Below are 21,586 nucleotides of genomic sequence, written 5' to 3'. Positions count from 1 at the left end.
ATCTGGACAATGAGGAATTACGCAAGTGCACCTGCACGCGAGCTCTCCCGAGACGATTTAAATGAGAAACCACGGGTGCACATTGTAATGCCTGATTTATCGAACGATAACCACCAGAATTGACCCGCAACATTTTATACTGAAAAAAAAAATCGATGTATTGGCGCACGAGTGAACGCGGGGACATCGTGATACAAATGTATCGTAGAGGCGTGTGGGAACGCGGACGATTAAGCGGAATTTCCATTGGGGCTCGTCTCAAGTCTATGAAAGTAAGTGAGTAGGTTATATACGTTTCCAGACGTTGAAGCACACCTTGAATGTCGTCCCACTACATCTCGATTATTTTTTAATGGGTAGTGAGAGATAAGGCAAATTGAAAATTTCGATTTTTTATCGCATCAAATTGGGAATATTAACGATATTTTTTCTAGGCAATTTAATTTTTTTTTTCGTGAGAAGTTTCTTTGATTTGGTGAGGGGCAATTGAACGAATAAATTTAGTAGAATATTTTAAATTAAAAATTATTGAATGTGAAATGTGAATCTCTGGATCAGAATAAAAGAATTATAATATAATATAATATATTATAAATAATAATGATTATTATTGCATTATGATTATTGTATATTGTGTATATTATAATTATCTATAATTTAGTGAAAATCATATTTTTGTAGAATTCTAACTTGAAATATTGTTAATTTAAATTCTAATTTTTGTACTGCAATTTTTCGAGGCACTTAAAGCATCACCACTGCAAAATTCCGGAGTGCTGAGCACTCAATAAATAATTACGTCGACTGCATTTGCGTTTTTCGTTATATTTTGAATGTATTCATCCGATTGTTGGTTAAATAATGAAACAATCCAGCACTTGATCGAGTGAATGCTTTCAAAAACTCAGAATTTAATTAAAAACCCTTTTCAAAGCGCATTTACCTCCACGGAATTTTCGGTAAAAAATGCAATAAATGAGGGGGGAATTCGGCTTGAGTTGAATAAATTCACTCGATGAGAAGAAATTGCCGCAATTTTTTGTCAATTTGCACAGCTCTTTCCACTCCACTGGCTCCAGTTGTCAAAAAATTCACTGGCCTAGTTCAAACATTCGCAACCCCAGAATGTCAAGAGAGATGTTGCAAAATTTTTTTTTCCGCATTGGGCAGGTAATTTATTGCCAATAAAATGAAGAGAACGACTGTGGGATGAGAATAAAAGGAGAGAATGTCTCAAAACCCATATGAAGCATCTGCTTCCTCATTTTCTCGTAGATTTTCTATTTTCCGGGGTGGGGAACGTAATAACGGTTAACGACCCAATGCGATGAAATTCAAGAGCATAATCTCGTGGGTTTTATGTCATCCTCAATCCGTTATAATCCACTGATGATGGTGTTGCGATATCGGTAAGTGATTTGGAAAAATTTAGCGAGATGAGTTATTTCTAGACTTTTTATTTGAATTTTTCCATTCATTTCCATAAAACCTTCCCATTTGTCAATTGTTAATTCTGTTTATTTCTGTTATTTAAGTCAATAAAAAAAATTATTAATTAGCCGTAAATGAAAATGCGAATGAATACGAAATTAGAGTTTGAATAAAGACATTGTTGAGAACTAATTGATGTAAATGAAGTTTAATTAATTTGAGTGAACTGTTTCTCTAGAAAAGGCCATCATTGAAGACAATAATTATAAATAGAATTAAATAATTTATTGATTAAAAACTACAGAAGTTTTCGTTGAGATCGAAGAAAAATTTATTTATATTTAAAAAAAAGCATTCCCTGTAAACAAAAACGCGAATAAAAATCAGGTTTGAGTTCGAATAAAAACTTGATCAACAGCTAATTGATCTAAATGAAGTATTCTCAGTAAAAACGCACAATCCCATCAATTTACGCCCGAAATTCCCAACTTTTTCCTCCAGACAATTAATAAACCCCTCATGACCAAATTGTCAAAAAAAAAAATTCCTCTAAAATACGAAGACAATGAGAATGCATTGATTAACCCAGCGATAATTATCTGCAGGCTTCCGGTATGCCTTACACCACAAATCAACCCAGAGTCCATACCCATATCACGCAAGGCCATTAATTTGATTTCCCGTTCTCGCGTCTCCCCCCATTCACCACCGCAAGTATACACATTTAGTTGAATATTTGCCTCACTCCAGTTCTCCCCGGTAACCTGTCAGCATATTAAAAATTAAAACGTCGCCTGTACCCTGATTGTGAGTGAAAGAGGGGCGGGCAGAGTGATCAGGCGAGCGTATCGCCACGGAAAATCGTTGAATAATAACAACATTCCCGGTGCCATTTAATAGATTCGAAATGAGAGGCACAAGTAGACGTCGAATCGACGGGTATATATATTCCACAGACGGTGCACTCGTGTGGTCCATTACACGTTCGTTCAGCAGCAGTTCAACAAGGAAACAGTGACGACATGTCTTTCTTGTATACTGTTTTTATTTTACATTTTACACAACGCTCATTCGATTGTGGGGGTGAAGCGAGAGAAGTTTACTCAACTCCAATATTCGTTTTTGATGGATCACGCAGAAAACAATTTCACAGAGAAAACTGAAAAATTCTGTAGTTCATCTGCGCGGTTTTTTTCTGTAGAAAAAATTGATAGCATTTTATTTTGCTGAACGACTTGGTCTACTGAGGCATTTTTTAATCGAAAGGGGAGAAAAATCGAGTGGAAAAAATGGGAACATTCATTTCGAGGAATTCCTGTAGGAAATGTCTCAATAGAAAAAGTAGAAAGAGAGGGAAGTCTTTGATAAAATCGGCCAAATACTAATAGAATTTTTTTATGAAATTTTTTAGTGCGGGATTTGTTGAAATTCAGGGAGATTGCAGTTTTTATGCGAGTCTGTATACATTTCTTAGAAATTTTTATCACATGATAATTTTACTGAAATTTCAAAGAATTTCGTGAATTAAAATTCAGAATTTTACGGAGAAATTAACAGAAACCGTAAATTTTATTCAAATTGATGGAAGACGGGACAATTCAGGTGAATATGTTCTTGAACTGTCGATCGATAAAAAATTAGCGCAATTTAATACTAATTATTCACGTTTTAATTGAAATTTCAAGTAAATTGGGGAAATCTCGTGTTTTTGCTTTAAAAAAATTGGAATTCAATTGAATTTTCAGTGAAACCCTAAATTTCATGACTTTTTCCCCTCAATTTCAACTAAATATCGCATTAATGAGGTACTCAATTCAAGTTTTTTTTTCGTGCATGTCTCCAAAATAAAGACCAAGAACTTCCACTTGAATAAATTAATCGAAATGCCAATGAATAAAGTTTAATGAACTGAATAACGATTTATCTCAATGCTAATCAATCACCCTATTGATTTTTTGCCTGAAATATTCACGGTCCGGCGAACCTAAACCCAAGATATAATTGAATGTCACGGTTGGAATAATTCCAGGTATTATTTTTTCCCGAGGGTCCGTCGCGGTTTTGCTTTTTCATAACAATACCCCTGCGGTTAGCATACACCCTGGGCCACTGTGAACGTCCAGACACCGAAAATTTGCAAAGGGTAATTACGAGTATCTCGCCGGAAGGTCCACCTAGCCAAATAGAAAATCATAAACTAACGGCAATTAACGAGTGCAATGTTCAAGTAGTCGAGAGCCGGGGGAAACTTACGATAAATAGTTTTCCCGTGTGTACAGTAATAATAGGGGAGAGGAGAAAGATATACGGATGGAAAAAAATATTTGAAAAATAGTGCTATTGCGAGGTGCATTCTACTCTCCCCCGCGTCCTCGAAATTCATTATTCTGAAGGATAAATTCCGAAAATTCCGTCTGCACCTTCGCCGGGAGTTCATTGACTGGAAAAATCTGCTCCACTTTCTGCATAATCTCGTAATGGACTACATGAATAATAATTAATTATTATTAATTAATGGGCGGACTTGATAGTCCCATTGGAGCGTAATTTTTCCTCCAACGTAACGTAATGAGGAATTTGGTGTAACTGTTGGTTAATATTTTAGCCAGAAACTTCAATGCGTTATGGTAATTAACACGAGTCATGTTTTTACGTGAAACATTTCATAACGAAGTGCTGTGACCTTATGTTTATTTAATTTTATTTCAGAAATTATTAGGTATTTTTTCGATAATCTGTTTTCATACGAAAGCTTGGAAATTTATTTCTTGAATTAATGAAATTTATTTGAATAAAATGAATAGTTTTTTTAACACAAATAATTTTTTGCTGAAATTGAGAAATTATTGATTTTATTTAATTGCAGTATTTTTATTTTTATTGAAATAAATGTGAAAATTGCGTCAGGATTATTTTTACAACATTTTCGTAATCCTGAAGGGAAGAAGTCTGTCCCAGTTGTTCGCCTTTAACATCCGGAGAAAACCCCACTGTAATTTCGTTGTTGCATCAAAAAGCAATGAAAGCTCAGGTCTTCAACCCCAAAGCAATCTTGTAACTTAGGGATAAAATATTAGTTGATAAATTTTCCTCTACATGAGATATTTTCATCCTGAAAACGCACCGTCTGGTGTGAATTGTCCGTCTCTTGAGCCAAATATTTCGTTGCTATCGAAAGCAGAACAATTATTCATGTTTGAGACTTTAAAATTCGAACCAAACAAATTCTTTTGTGGCATTTTTCTACTAGCGATTGTTGGCCCAGACGAGAATTGTTTGACAACGTGTTTGTTCTTCTCTCAGTGCACAGTGAAATTAGCCCCGATTTTCTATGTAATTTCAATCCAACATTTCCCTCCGCGTATTAAAATTCTGGATGACGTGATGGGGGAGAAAAAAGCGCAGTAAAATAAATCATCCGATCCAGGAGGAGACCTTTTAAGTAACGCTTTCCTCAGTACACACATGCACGCGCTGAGAGCGCAATTCAAGCGAGAGTTACGCAAGAACCACGCCTATGTCGATACTTAACTGTGCAGTTGAGCCCCAGTGGTTCACCGATATCTGTGTTTAAGTTTTAACGCAGAACTGGATAGGGCATGGATATTGGGTTTGCACTGGGAGCACTCGGCGTCTGCGTTTGTAACCAGCTGACCAGTTCTATTTATTACTGTGTTATTACGCTCACTGAGAGCCTGATGCATGTGCACGGAGAGTTGGCTTGCATCTAGATCACCTTAGCCCGGTGTGTTGTATTCCCGCACGCGTGTTGCATGATCTATTCACGTGACGGGGGGGACACACTGGAAAAACTCAGTGTCTGAAATTAAGACACTCTGGTACTCTTTTCTACGGGTTTGCGAACCAAGTTAAGACATTAAGACGCGCATTCTGGACATTCTTGGTGTCTCAGGCATTTGTTCTTCCGAAGATAACTATTTTTCACTGATAGTTTCGGTTGCGTTGAAATTGACAAAATGAGGAAAAATTTTGGGATTGAAAATACTGGGGATGCGTATTTTGCCGTAGGATTATGGTTAAGATTTTTATGAACTGATGATCTTGCAATGAGGCCATGTTTGAATTATTTGATGTCACTCACTTGATAAATTCAGAGTTTTACTGAATTGGAAGAAAATGGATAGGTTATTAAAAACGTCTTATAGTTCCATGTCGTAATGCCCAAGTAGGAATTGACGATAGAAACAGGACTCATCAAGCCCTGGAGCAGGGCTTGGAAATGCTCAACCAGGGCTGGGGCTCAGCCTTGGATCAGCCCTTCTTCAGCCCCAAAATGATAACCTCGGTTTAGACTTGGTGAAAAAAAAAAAAAATTATTTTTGCATTTCTGGGGCAAGTGAGGGTCTCACTGGCATTAGGCGGGCCAAAAAATACAGAATCGACTTTCATTCGGCGGGAAAATTCCATTTTGGCAAAAGTCGACTTTCCTCCCGAAAAAAGTCTAAATATGGCACTTTGGCTCCGGGTGAAAAAAAAAATTACAAAAAAATCCCAAAATGAGCTGAATAAAAAAAATATAAATTGGGAATAGAATCCTGGACTGATATGACACATTGTCTGTGGCCAACTCGTTTGTCGAGACACGAGACTGTGTGTCCTCGATTCTGCCAGTATCGACGTATCGATAATGAAACGTCGCAATCAAGGGCCGGTGCTCTCGCTTCTCCCGAGCCTCCGCATCATCTCCCTTTGTTCTGATCAGCAGAAAAAAATAGTACACCCCGAAAAAGGGTGAGAACTGTGAACAAGAGAAGCAAAACTTGCAATTCCACTGAAATAAAACACTTTTCTTGAATTATTCCACAATAAATAATAAATTGATTCCCGTACTTGACCGTTCCTTAAAAAAAATCACATTAGGTTCATTTTTTTCGCATCAGGAAGACGCTTCCACTCTCCCGTGATAATATCCCAATGAAAAGCGATTTACACTCATTAAAAAATCTCCGATAAAACCATAAAATTGGGATGAAAGTCCTGGCGTTGGTTGGCTCATATATTCCTGAAATCAGCGAGTCATGCAGTGATTTTAATCGTCAATAATTCACATCAGCCGGCATAAATTACATAATTACAACCGAAAGAAAAACCCCATCGCGCTGGATAAATAATTTTTCCCGCAACTTTCATCTCAACAATTCCCAGTGCAACTCTCGACGATGCAGATCACTCGAGTCTATCTCGCCATTACCACACTTAACCTCGAGTTTATAAGACGAGAGTTTCATTACAGAACTCGTTCTAGGTCGTCCAAGGCATCATCATAAAATCCCGATGAGGAAGCGACTGCACTCGCTCACGAGTCAAGGTTCCAACTGAATAAAAGATGTATCAAGGTGAGAATCGAGAGAAGTCGACGAGTTCAGTGATCCGCTGAGTTGGGTACGTATGGTACCATAAGTATGGTAAGAGGAATTGGTGGGCACGTGCAGTGGTGAGATGCAAGGGGACATTTTATTTCATACCCCGGGATATTTCCATTTTTATCGTTGCACTTGGGGAAGCTGTGTTCCGGGAATTTTATAAACCCTCTTCGCACCCTCTTCTCTTTTTTTCAAGGGAGAAAATTCACAGCTTGTGGAAACAGAAGTTCTTAGATGCTGAAATTAACGATCTGCTTTAGGTACGGTAGAAATGTTTGGGTAATAAAGTACGGTAATCCGCGCTCAAAATTTTGCGCTCGTCTTGACAATGGTCTGCTTGGAAATTGGGGAATTTTTGCGGTTGTTTCGATGTTAATGGTGGAGTTACATGCAATGAATAGGTGCTTTGACGTCTTGATTCAAGACACTTTCATAATGTCGTAAAATATAAGTTTAAGACACTGAATTTAAGGGTATACAAGGGTTTTTACAGTTTGCAATCATTGTCCATCATCAAATTTGTTAAAATTACACTTTGCACAGAATTATTATTTTTTAAATTATTATTATTATTTACTGTTTTTTAATACACGATATAATTTTCACATTTTCATAAAAATTATCATTTTTTAAGTATCCGTTGTTTTTAAATAAATAATTGAAATTTTTCAGATTTTTAAAATATTTTCTAACAGTTCAATATCGAGATTTAAATGACTAAAGCATTAAAAAAAATTAAACATTATAAATTTGAAAAAATGATCCTCGAGTAAGACATCTACAGTGCATGTCTCAATGTATTAAGAAGAGGGACAAAAATATCTGAATTTCAGAAAGCCCTTCCACCTTATTTTACCCCTGAACGACAAATAAAAACATACAACGGACATTTACCGCAGCAAAACGATTAATTAGCTCCACTCACAATGGCCGTCAACTCCGCTATTATTTCGAATGATTGATCGTTAATTGGGGACACCGGTTGCGTGCGTTGGAAAAATAAATAATAACTCAATAAATGTATTTTTCAGTGGAAAAGGTCAGACGTTCTACCGTCGATACACTCAACAATGATTATTACTACATATTGATTGTGTATTTATTGAATATTCTTTATTCTCGGTGAAGCAGCAGTCGTGGATTGCGCCCCGGGGGGTCAGCCCAGTCTCTGTTACCATAATCACTCTGGCATCAATTTATTGTTGAATATATCACGACGTGAGAATTTCTCACTCGCTTTCTAAGCAAATCCAGCGGGGCATTTTGATTCGTAGGGGGATTTATATGCATGATTATGTAAACTATATATTTTGCATTTTTATTCTATAATGGAAATGAATAGTATTTTTAGAACTCGAGACGTGAATTAAATTGATTGTTTTATTTATTCAGAAAATAAATTAATTATTTCCATTATTTCTTCATTTGAACTATTAATTTGATATTTTAAATATTGAATTAATAATTAATAAAGTAAATAAAGAATTTCAAATGCTCTCAAGAAATAAAAAAATTCTTGGCTTTTTAACAAATGATTTCTTAAAATCCCAGATCCTCTATAAATTTGGTCCATTATTCCATTTAATTTCGGAGACAAATAAAATAACTACGAATTCAATCAAAGCTGTTTCGACTTTCATTCTAACGAGAATAACCCCCCAATTGTCAACTCGAATGCGCAATTAAATTCGCATCCGCCTTAATTAATTCGATTCTCCATATCCGCATGATCAAAATGCTTCTGAATTTCTTGATAATAATGCCAAAATTCCAATCTTCCTGTGTCCCCCGGAGATTCCACATCGGGAAGAGATTGCAGTACTAATGAACAAAACGAAGCTGCTATGAATAAACTAAAGTGCAACCAACACATGTCGGTGACATTTTTCATTTCGTTTTTCATGCGGTGGAATTTCTCCATTGGAGGGCCAAAACAGGAACTCCGTGATTAACCCCACGGAGGCTCGCAAATTGGGGCATTATTCAAATCCACAACATTGTGACCCAACTTCAGCATCATCAACCGCAGCTCCGACGCTCCTTACTGGTAGAAATACCAGTCGCTGGTGTCCGATCAGTCGTAAGAGAGCTGAATCAGTTTCGTAAGCGTTGCGCTCTGTTTCTGTTTCAACGATGTTTAAATTGCCTGCAAACGCAATTTTCCAATTAGGTTACCGAACGCAGCACAACGCGCAGCGTAATCAAGTGTCGTAGACCTCGATTGGTGATGATTGTAGAGCATTCTAGGTTTTTGGAAACTTGAGTGCTCTTGCATTTTTCGTTTTTGAAAAAAATCATTACAGCAATCAATGATTTTTATTAATGACTCTTCGATTCAAGATCAACTAATTCATGTGTCCGCCACATTCTGCGTTTATTGTCGATCCATTGATTTTCAATCATCAACGCCGAGAGGAACTCTACTGATGACAACCGCAACAACATTTCACATGTCACTCATCCGTCCAATGATTCACCGCGAGCAAATGCTCATCTTCGGACGAGCAATCAAAGGGTACGTCCCAGGGAATGAAGTCGCATGCAGTCAATATCCAATATACGATCCCTGACAATGACGTTGTCCGGAGTATCCAATTCTCCCTTGTCAATCTCTGACTCCTGCATTCTGGTTATGTCGCCACTAAAAGTTAAGGGCGGTTCGCCCCCGAATGTTCGAAGACACCGAAATACAGAACGAAATGTTCATTAATAATGCAGTGAACCGTGTTTACATCCAAGTTGGAATAAATTCTCCTGAATGATTTCCCCGGGTTGACATTCATCTGTATTTTTTTCCTCTCCATTTCATTTACGAGAATCCATAGCGGGACGAATGTCAACCGAATTTTCCGTGATTGCTTCAAGAATGGAGTGATCTTGAGTATTTTCATTGGCATAATCCGCTGGGAGAATGAACCGTGGAGACGCAGACCCCAGCAATCTCTCATATCCGAGGAATAATAAAAATTTTTATTCGAAATCACGCGGAATTCATTCGCTCCGAGGCAACGCGAATGTTTGAATTCAATTTTAAATGAATCGACTCCGAGCAGAACAGATGTTTCATCAATCTTACGCGCATCATTGGATCCTATCGCACCCCTGCGACGTGCGGAATTCATTGAGATCTGAAATTTTTAATTTTAAGGACGACAATGATTTTTAATTTAAAAATTATCCTGATTTTTTTCAAATTTTCCTCAGTTTAATTGACAAACTCGATGATTGAAAATGAAAAATTTTAACTGTAAAGGATTCTTGGATGTTCTTAAATTAATAAGTCATCAATAGTCGAAACACTTGAAATGAAAATCGTTAAAAAAATGTGTTTTGTCTTAAACTAACCAATTAATTAATTTTGTCTTTTGAAATTCCATCGAAATGTTCATTCTTCAACGAAACGACGCCCAGACGAAACATTTCCATTCACAATTCATCTCGCGTTGCATGAAAATTGAACGAACCCAAAACATCCATCCGTGTACATCCCATTTTCCCCAGTTTCACGCGCATCCACCGGCGTTATGTGCCCCGGAGACATCCGCAGACTCAAAGTTCTCGATGTTATTCCGTAATTTCATTCGCCTCTCGTCATCCAACTCCGCATCATCCTCACTTTAAACTTCCCATTGAAAGCTTTTCCATCGAGTACTTTGTAATCGGTTTGAAATTCAAATTATCGTATGTTAAAAAGCACGGACATAACGAGTGAGACACGAGTCTAGAAGTTGTAAACTACGGAATAAAATGTACGCGTTTAAATGCACGTCTGGGTAGACACTTGACGCGCACCGAGATGGTGGGTATCATTACTCTCGTCATGCTTCGAGGGAACACTTTCACTGCTGTTAGATACGTAAGTATCTTGTGCGTTTTCGATCCTATGAAATGCACGGGCAATTATGTTGAACTGAAACTATTGAGAATGAGAGTTTATGAATAATTGGGATTTTCAAACGAAAGAGAGGAAGTTAAAGTAGCTCTACCCTTCGGCCGGGCTGCGCTGTACTTTTGGATACTTTAATTTTTTAAATTTTCCAACTAAATTGCATGGGAAAATTTGAAAAAATTCATACCCAGTCAGTATTATCTAAATTAAATTTCGCAAAGTATTGATATTTTTTCAGAGATTTTCCTCTGATAAATGAATGATAAAACTTGTTTGCAAAACGGTAGATTATTTTTTATGAGGTGTCAAAAAAATTCTTGACTTTTTCACATCTAATGGAAAAAAATCAGATTTTAATCTTTGATTACAATGGAAATGTTGATTTTCACATAAGACACTGGGTTAAATCCTGATTTTTAAACATTTCTTCTTTGAAATGTTTAAATTGATAAACAAAATATATAAAAAAAATATATGAAACATATATTTTATATTTATCTTTTATTTTAAACTATATGTTTCAAAATAAAGAAATAAAATAAAAATAAAACCTAAAATACATGTTTCATATATTTTTTATATAAATTGAGCCAATTTAAGATATCTTTTATACATATTTCACAACATAAATTATTCCGTGTGCCTCTAACACGACAAAAAACCCCTGAAAATCGAATTCCCTCCACGATTCCTCGCCTCGTCCGCTAATTTCCCCCGATTTTTTTCACCACGCACTTACCTCCGCCGTCCCGGTGTCAGAAAAATCCAGCGAACGATTGAAAGCGGAAAAAAATCTCCCATGAGCCACGCGAAGTGGATTTTTCCAGAACACGTTGAATTCCGGTCGGCAGTTGGCAACGCACATAACCTTGCCGACGAAGGCGTTGCCCCGACACGCCTGAGCGAGTCTCCCCCGGCCCCAGGGGGCGATCGGCCCCGGAGAAAGAGCCGCAATCACTCCCCCTCCCCCCGAAACTCTCCGCAATTCTTTTCACTCTCTTCCATTAATCCCCGCGATAATCACAATAACAAGAGCAAATGCCACGTAATACTCCTCGTAACGAGATGTTAAAAAAATTTGAGAGGCGTGTAATCGGATAATCATATTTTCCATCAGCTTTGTGGATCGAGTTTTCTCACGGCACCGGGGCGGGCCAGCGATTGCGGAGGCGGAAATCTCGGGATTCATCTCCTCAATTTCATTAAATTCATAAAGAAAAATAGTGAAACTCGGGTGTGGCGATTCCACCGGGAGATTTTAATAGTCCGAACGAAAAACAGGCTTTATTTCTTCAATCGTGGAATCGATTATCACGGGCTATTGTTCCTCGTATCCATTCGAACGTAAATTTTTTTTCCCACTCGGCTTTGTCTCTTTTTTTCTCTCCCTCCTTTGGGGTTTAAAAGGAGAACGGTGGATTTGGCTCGCCCACATTGAGGTTATCACGAGCCTGGCGCTGGGATTTATCCGGCGTATGATAAGTGGATGAGGGTGATGCATATACGGGACTTTCTTCGCAACCCTTTCCTCATTTTTTCCCCCGGTCTTCACCGTAGTTCAAGTTAATTCCTTGCCTCACAAATCAACCGCATGTTTTTGCCGGGAGTAATTAACAGTTGCTCTCGTTAATGGCGATGTAAGCTGGTGGTTCAATATCCTGTCCGTCGGGTTTCTGTAGGAATGAGGTATTCACTTGTTCGGGTTTCGTGTTAACACGAGGTGGAAACTTAGTATTGACTGGTGGATTAAATATTGGGGGAAGTTGCAGCGGCGATTTTTCATTTTGAAGGAATTGAGGTGGCCCTTGGGATTGTTTGAGTTCAGAAGGCGGTGGGATTTAATCGGTTCCCCAAAGGCAAATGTAATTGACCTCACGTGGCAAACAACCGAACGGTCACTTGTCTATATTGAAATCGAGGCTGGAATAATTCGGGCGATGGTGGGGGCGCGTCAAGTTGGAAAAACGAAATGTCAGCGGATTTTTTTGGAACCGGATTTTCCTGTGGAAAATGCGCTCTTCACTGTAAAAACTAGTGTCTGACATTAGGACAATTTTGTTGACTTTTTTGAGACGTTTGTGACCCAAAATTTAATTCATTTTTAGTGGCTCAAATGAAGATATTAAGACAGGCATTGGCGGTGTCTTACTCTAGGATTTTCCGGATTTAATATTGGGGGAAGTTTGCAGTGGCGATTTTTCGCTGCAACGGTTCATTTTGAGGGAATTGAGGCGGTGGGATTTAATCGATTTTCCAAAGGCAAATGTAATTGACCTCACGTGGCAAACAACCGAACGGTCACTTGTCTATATTGAAATCGAGGCTGGAATAATTTGGGCGATGGTGGGGTCGAGTCGAGTTGGAAAAACGAAATGGCGAGGGAATAAAAATAATGCGGGAGAGAAATGTCAGAGGATTTTTTTAGAGTTGTGAATTTATCTGTGGAAAATGTGCCATCCGCTATAAAAACTAGTGTCTGACATTAAGATATTGTTCCCTTTTTTAAGAGGTTTGTGACCTCAACTTCAAGTAGTTTTTAGTATCTTAAATGATGCCTTAAGATTTTTTGTAAAATTTCTTTTGAATTTCAAAAAATTAAATTGAAGCCTGAAAACGCCATCAGTTACAACTGACATTGACTTCAATTAACGACATGAACGATTCTGAAATTTGGAACTGAAGTTCAACGAAAATAAACTGAAATGCCAGTGAAAAAATCACAAAATTTTGAACCCCGTATCCGCTATTCTCGTGCAATATGTTTCAACAAAATAAATTCCACGCATCAGTCGAATTCTCCCTGAAAATACCTCCGGCATCAATTACCTGATTGCACCGAATCATTTCATCGCTCGTCACCCGCCACTGGCAAAAGTAAATGTTCCGCTCATAAAAATCAAACAGCCAACTCTGGAATCTCTGTTTGTCTTCATTCCAGGACACACGGCAATAAGTCAAAACGAGAGAGTGCAAAAGTTTTCCGACCGATCGTTTCTGTTGAATGTTCATTCTCCGCTCTCCCCCGCCCCTGCCCCCACCCGCCGACGTAAACCCCGCGGAGTTGACTCTCAACTGAGGTGGAAGGTTAGTCTTAAGCCTGAGTAAATGCCCCCGCGTTAATTAGGGGATGAAAACTGTGAAAGTTCAGGGGTAACGTGGACCTTGCGGCGGTACCGGTGGGGTTGTCGTTGTTAACCGGAAGTAAAGTTCTCGTTGAAGTCTCTTTCTCCACTGAGAATTCCAGGACAAGAGGTGGAAAGGTGCGGATGAGGAACGCCGGGGGCGGGGGGAGGGGAGGGGATTGAGGAGAGTTGGTAGTGAGAAGTCGTGGTTGCAGTGGAGACGATGGGCACGGACCTTGTCGAGGGAGTTTGCGTTTCTTCAGCTCAGCCACCGGGTATTTACCCAAATTCATTTGGCATTAAAGTCTCGGGGAAAGTTAAATCCCTCTAAATTTCAAGTATTAATTCCTAAATTCAGGGCGGAAGTTCGGGACCGATGAAACGCTGAATTATGGAACGAATCTTGCGGAGGTTTTCGACTTTGAATGATGGAATATAAAATTATTTTGGGATGAAAAAATTAAAATGCGAGGGAGTCCGTTGGAAAAATTACTGTTGAACATAGTGAAAATTGAGAGTCGGTGTTGTAGAAAATGGTAGCATAAAAGTTGAATTTTCTATTGACACGAGTAAAATTTGGGAGGATAAACATGAATTTGTACTTCGTCGGTTAAAAAAATGCATTTTGTACTGTTTTATCCGTTGAAAATTACTACGTTAAATCGCAAAAAATGAATTTCACGGGGTAATTGTTAATTTGATATTCCAAATATAAAATTGAAAGCGCACTCGATGACAAAAATGCTTTCCTGAGGGCAAGTAACGAATGCTTTGATAAAATAACCGTCCCCCCATAAATAATTACAGAAAAATAAGACGACCCAGTTGGCAATCTTCCGTCGTCAGAGTCTTGCTTGAATACACTCCCTCTCTTTTCCACGGAAAATATTCTGGTTTTAACCTGGGGGCATACGATATCCAAGTCTCTGTGTTGGAAAAGGTAGCACGTACCTATATCCGGAAGTACCAAAGCTCCCAGGAAGCCTTCGGTACGCAAACTCAGTGCCGTTAAAATTAATTGCGGTTACGCTGTAGACGACCCTTCCGGGATGGGTGTTAGAGGCGTCAGGAGGATAATAACGACCTTGGAGTACTTCATACTGAGGTGGTTTGTATCAAGAGGGTATTTGAGTGTGTGGGTGTTGTCCTACCGACAATTGCATTGTGAAAATTTTGATATTGCATTTAGCGTAATTTCACAATGTTATTTAATTTTAATTGACAACTTTAAATTTTTAATTTTTAAATTTTAGTCATCCTAAATTTAAATGCGAAAATGTACTTCAATTTAATAAAATAATCTTGAATTCCATTAAAAATGACTGAGAATTCGATTTTTTTTCGTTTTAAAACCCCAAAACAAAATTTTCTTCCCTCCGCATTGAGACGAACTACCCCGTGAAATTTAAATAACTCCGGAACCCCTAAACAAACTCTCCAACTGACGTTCCACCCTCCCCAGCCCCCAGAATACCCTCCAAAATAACGTAGACAATTAGGCCGACGTCCACTAACCCAGAAACCGAACAGAACGAGCAGACCCGCTCAGTTTCGAATGTTTTAAAAGGGGTTGACTCTGGCAGGCGCCGCCGCGACCACGCGTGCATGCGCGCGCTCTCCCCTCACACGACCGGCGGGTTGGAATTGCCGTGTTCACCCCCTCGCCTAGCATCCCCCTGTACCAAACCCACTGGCTCCTCTCGGTATTCGTAAGTTCCACCAGACCAGTGCCCGCGCGTCTTCCGCGATTGTCAGACCGCGCTTTACCAAAACGCGACAGTTGTGTTTATTTCAAAAACCCCCACCGAGTCACCCCCACTAAATAACACCTCAAAACATCGCCCGCAAAATCCTCAAACAATCCCGGCGATGTTAAAAAATCTCCCGCGTCCAGAGTTAACTAAAAAATAAATAAAAACAAAATTAACCTTTTAATAAATAAATTCAATTCAATTATTAAAAATGTTAATCCCCCAAAAAAATGAAATAAATAAAAAAATTGAGTATCAATTCCGCTTCGATGAGTGCCCGTAAAAATTTGGTGAAAATTCCCGCGGAATTCTGCGGAAACTTCCGCCGTGTGGTCAGCGAAATTAAATACTCCGCGAAACTCCTTCAACTTTGGCCCCATAATTTCGCCCCCCTGTATCCCCTTGCACCCCACCCCCTCCCGCCCCACGCAATTTCAAACTAACACCCACGCGATTGCCCGCACTGTCATAAGCGAATGCCCGAAGATTGTGAGTGCCAAGTTGCGGAGAAATCGCTTGAATTTTTTTCCCCCGCCCTTAAAAAGTAAGTGCGGTTGACACTGGCGTCGTTTGGACGAGTGCAAGTTGCGTGTGTTGGAATAAAGTGAAAAGTTTCTCTCGACGATGCGATGACTCGTCAGTGAGTGGCAATGATGTGATCAGGGGACCCACCGTCTTCCCAAATTGAATAAAACCAAATTCTAAAATCAATTTTCGTTGAGATCAAGTGGCCGATTATTGAAGAGTGTTGACACGGCTGGGGATCGCGTCATTGTGAGGGTTTTACATCGTGATGTTCAACAATATGGAGGAGTACAGGGGAATGCCGACAAGCGCCGAATGCCGTTGAAAGGCCGATGATTTTGCCCCGTTCAATGGGTGAGTCCGTAATAATAATGATTAGAGCCCCCAAATATTAGTCGAAATCGACGGAGCTTTCCATAACTTCCGGCGAATGTCCATTATCAACCGGCTACCCTCCCCCTCCCCCCTCTCCCCCGGGGGACAATACATAATTGAATAAATTAATATATTGCACTGAGGACACGCAAATGCGAAGGGTGTTGTGGGGCGTTGGGCTGTAAATCGCTGGATCGAGAGGACTCTGAACTCCGCGTCAGTGGCGTGTGCGGCTGGAAACAATACAGCCACGTGTAGCCAATCTATTTTCAATTGAGTAGCTAATGTACATGTACATCAGCCTCTTTCATCTCCAGAATCGTTGAAATTTCGGGGGGGATGAAGGGGTTAATGATCGTTAATTGATGAGAATGGGGTTTTATAGTCGATTTTGAGATGACATGGGGTCATGTCTGTTTGAATACCATTTTCTACCTGATTACGGAACATTTGTTGAGTTTTAGGATTTATTTTTTATTTTTTAGGTGAATAATAACTTTTTTTTAGGGAATTTGGATTTTTAATGCGAGTTAATCAATCGTTTTGATTACAGAATTCAATCATTAAAAATTTAATTAAAAAATATATTTGTCAATTGGTTTTTATGATCAGTATATTAATTTTTTTAGTTAAATAATGACTTTTTCTCAAATTCAAATATATACTTGTCAATTATTTATTACGGGAATGGAAATTCGTAATAAATACTCGTGTGTACGACCTCTTATTTATTTGAATAATAACATTCCCTCAGGGAAATTTGTTTGATCCTCGTTATTCCCCCATGGTGTATTCAAAAACACACTTGTCGATCGTTTAATATAATTGTAGAAACAATACAGCCACGTGTAGCCTATTCAATTTCAATTGAGCAGCTAATGTACCCGTACAGCCTCTTCCATCCCCCGAATATTTGAAATTTGATGGAACGTAATGGGGATAGAGGGTTTAACGTCCATCAATCGAGGAAAATGGGTTTTTTATTCACTTTTTTCTTCGCTTTTTGGTGGCTTTCTGCTCGAGGGTGATGACATACTGGTCAGATCCATTTGAGTCCAATTATTTTTATTTTTATCAAATAATACCTTTTTCTTATCGGAGATTTGATGGGGCGTGACGGGGGGAGGCTTTAACGTCCATTCATCGATGGAAATGGGTTTTTATGTCCATTTTTTCCCCCAGTTCTTGCGGTTTTGTGGCTGACAGTCATGACACACCGGCCAGACCCACTTGAATGCAATTTTTCACTTTTTATTGAACTTCTCATTTTTTTCCACTATAATTTTTCATGCGAGTGGAACAAACGCTTCGATAACGGAATTAAAAATGCATTTATCAATTATTTAATATAAGAATAAATACGGGTATCATGATTGTCACGGCTCGCTGCACCCAGGATTCCCTTGATTATCCAGCCGTTATGAAATTCCGATCGCTGTTCAGTTTATTCCGTGTCACGCGTTGTTTTTCATTTGAGTTAATAATCAATGAGTGAATTGTCATGGCGGCAGTCGGTGGGAGGGGGGTCGATATCGACAAGTGGAGCCCTCCACGCGCCCCTGGGGACTAGATATGCCGAATCTCTCCTGTCCAATCTCACCGAAACACGTAAAAATCTTTTATTTGTCCCCACGTTTTTTGCGTTCACTCTCTCGAGATAATTTATTTCGTGTAGTCGGATCATTCTGACAGGCTCGTCCCTCAGTGCGATCTCCTCTTATCGTAATGCCGGTTGTACAATCGAGCCTGCGAATAAACTTGTTCGAGGCCCTATATGCGAGGATAAAAATTCAGGGGAGGGAGCTCTCAAACATAAAAGTAAGAATAAACATGAAAGTCACTTCTGAGAAATGACACCCCACGCTGGGGTCACGGGGTTTATCGGGTGGCCTTGGGACTTGTCACAATAAGAGAGCATTGAGATGAGATGGGTTGTATTCTTAGGATATTTCCCTCGTTTCATACTCAAGTAGCGTTTGTTTGCTCGGAAATTCGAGGCGGTTTCAATTTCAATGGTGAAGCGGAATTATATCAGTTGGGAATATTCTTTGAAATATGATAAATTACACGGAGAGAAATTTTCTAGAAAAATTCTAGTACGACTGCTGGAAAAAATCACAATCCACCAGCTGTGAAAAATTCTAATGCTGTCAAGGTAAAATTTCTTGGTATTTCTGGTAAAATTTCTGGGGATTCCTGTGAAATTTTTCACAGAAATACGGGGGAAAATTCGCGTTTTCCCCAATAAAATTTCTAGTGCTGGCACTGGAATTTTTTCCTAGCCGTCACTTTGCGCCTCTTTTCCCGTGCTAGCACTAGAATTTTTCTAAAAAATTTCTCTCCATGTAGCTGAAAATTTTTTTGAATATGAAGAATTGATTGGAAAAATATTCAGGGAGTAGATTCAACTGTCATTTTTTTAATCTAGTAATTTGTTGGGCATTCAATTTAATATCGAGTCTTAACTTGACGTCAGGTTTTGGAATTACTCAATTAACTTTTCGTATTCACGAAGTTTAATTAAACTTCCAAATTACCGGATATTAATCAATTTTTTCATTGAGCGATCGATAGGGCCACCAATACCTACATTTGAAGAAAAATTCAATTCCATCCATTCATTAGCGCACAATTGGAAATTTTCCATTCGTAAAAAAAATGAAATGAAGTTCATTTCATGCAAAAAATGAAATGAAAAGTCATTGAAATGTTAGCAATCTCCACATTACTTAATTTCAATGTCAGAATCTGCCGACTGTCGCATAAATTCCGCCACTTAATTCCCCTGACAAACTCATTTATTCAACTCTCGCGTTAGAAAGAAAAATCGAATTAGCGCTCCCTCGAGGCGATATGGTAGTCTTTCGCTTTGTTTCATCATTACCGTCGAGCGAAGCCGCAAAATCCTTCATTTCCGCGCGACACCACTGGCTTTATACACCAAAGCTGTAAATTCACCGAGTAAGCATCGTCGTGCACAACTTTCCGCCGTCTCCTTGGCTGTTGGATACTTACGCGGATATGAGCTCTCACACATCCCCCACTGCACCGTAGCCCTCAGAAAGTCAACGCTGTCTTGGCAGAGTAACTCTGTCGGCCATTTTTTACCGCCCGATAAAAGCCCCGCGCTTTTGCGTGGAAAATTCCCCGTCATTGTTCCACAGTTGCGCATCATTAAATGTTATTAATAGATAAAAGCCGGGGATATTGGTATCATTGGGGCGGGGAGAGGATTCAAAAATGAAACATATAAAGCGCTGGAGTGCTGGGTGGGATGCTTTTATCGACAGTCCAGGTGACGCCTGCATTTTCTTTTATAGTTCTTCACTGGAGTTCGATATAAAATTTACGTGACACGGAAAAATTCGATTGAAGAGTTTTTTGTGTGTGGAACAGTAATAGGAGGTGGAGATTTTGAGGACTGGCGACAGTCGTGCGGCAGGAGACGAACTGGGGTCTGAAGTTGAGACACTTGTCCCTTTTTAAGACCGTCGTGTCCCAAATTAAACCATTAAGGGGCGCATGCTGGACAGTGTGGGGTTTCATTCGAGAATTTTTTTTAAAGGCATTTCGTGAATGAAAACTCGAAATTTCATTGAAAAATCAATGGAAACTTAACTTCAGTTAAATTATTCTATCAAAATTAATGGAAATCAGGAGAATTGAAGTAAATATACACTTGAATTCCCAATTAAATAAAAATACAGCGCAAATAAGCATTGAAAACCCCTCTGTTCTCTAAAAAAAAATCGAAATGTCACTGAATTTTCCGTGAAATCTGAAATTCTTTATTTTTCCTCTCAAATCAAATTCACTGTCTCCCTTCCAAAAATAATTAGGCCATTGTCCACGCAACTCACCTCCTCCTCACAACCCTGCAAATCCAATGATTTCCAAACTAAATAAAATAACCTGTCAGAAATTCCGCATAAATTCAAAGCCCTAAAATATCTGCTGGACATTTTTTCGGACATAAATTCATACCCGAGGTAGACACAAAAAAAGGCAGCTCCATCGTGACATGTGGATGGTAGTAGCGTGGCATAACGGAAAAAGAAAATCATGTCGGTGGAAATAACAATGTACGCACCGAAATTGCATCCCCTGGGTAGTAACGATTTACAAGGGAAATTCGAGATACATCCAGAGGGGCGAGAGGAGGGGGAGGAGGGGAGTGGCAATTTTTTTTTCTGGTCACGGAGCTCAGTGTGGTTTCCACGGGGGAGCCGACCTGTCAGGTGGTGGTACAAATTAAATTTGAAAAAATGAAAAAAATGAATCAAAAGAAAGGTGGATGCGGTAATAGGTTGAAAACAAAAAAAAAGAGAATGGAGTAACAGGAAGGATATTTACATGTAAAGCAAAGCTCTAATAGAATCCATATTTGCATTTCGAATGGGAGTGAGCCCGAGAGGCGAGAGACATCGGAAATAAAACGACATTTTTCCGGGTACTCCTTGAAGTTTACACATTTGTAATCCAAAATATTCATTGGGGTAAATAACGATGAGAGAGGTATAATGAAAAATCCGGTCTATGCAAAGCTGAGGGTTTTTTCTCCCGCTGGAGAGGAGGGACGGAGCCCTCCTGGAGGCTGCGGGAGGAATATAAATGCGTTACGGGATAACGATTTCACGTAAATCAATCTGCTTGAGATATCGTAAATGCAGCTCGTATCTTTGAGGCTCTGGCACTGCAATCAGGGGGAATTTTTCTGCATATTTGCATTGCTGAGGGAGCAGTGAATTTGTGGAGGATTGATTGGGCGGGAACAACATTTGTTGTTTCGAGTGACAGATGTTATGTTGAGTCGTGGTTTTATTCAAACTACTACTTGTTTGATTCGGTATTTTAGATGTGCGGGGTGAACAGATCAGCGAAAAAAATGAATGGATGAAAAAATACGGCTGACAAAATTAAAATATGACGGGATCATCATCATCCCCCCATTCTCTGAGTTTACGATCCGCCCCGCAGGCGAGCATAATAATCACATCCCCAGGAAATACTGTTCCCCCAAATGAGGTTAGAAGCGCGTCTGCCGAGCTTAGCGACATGCGACACCCTTCCGACCCTTTGAGCCCATCCTTCCCCCCCCCCCCCCCCCCC

The sequence above is a fragment of the Diachasma alloeum genome, unplaced genomic scaffold, assembly GCF_001412515.2.
Source record: "Diachasma alloeum isolate Michigan unplaced genomic scaffold, Dall2.0 Dall_scaffold_00212, whole genome shotgun sequence".
Taxonomy (NCBI): Eukaryota; Metazoa; Arthropoda; class Insecta; order Hymenoptera; family Braconidae; genus Diachasma; species Diachasma alloeum.
This window is presented reverse-complemented; position numbering follows the sequence as displayed.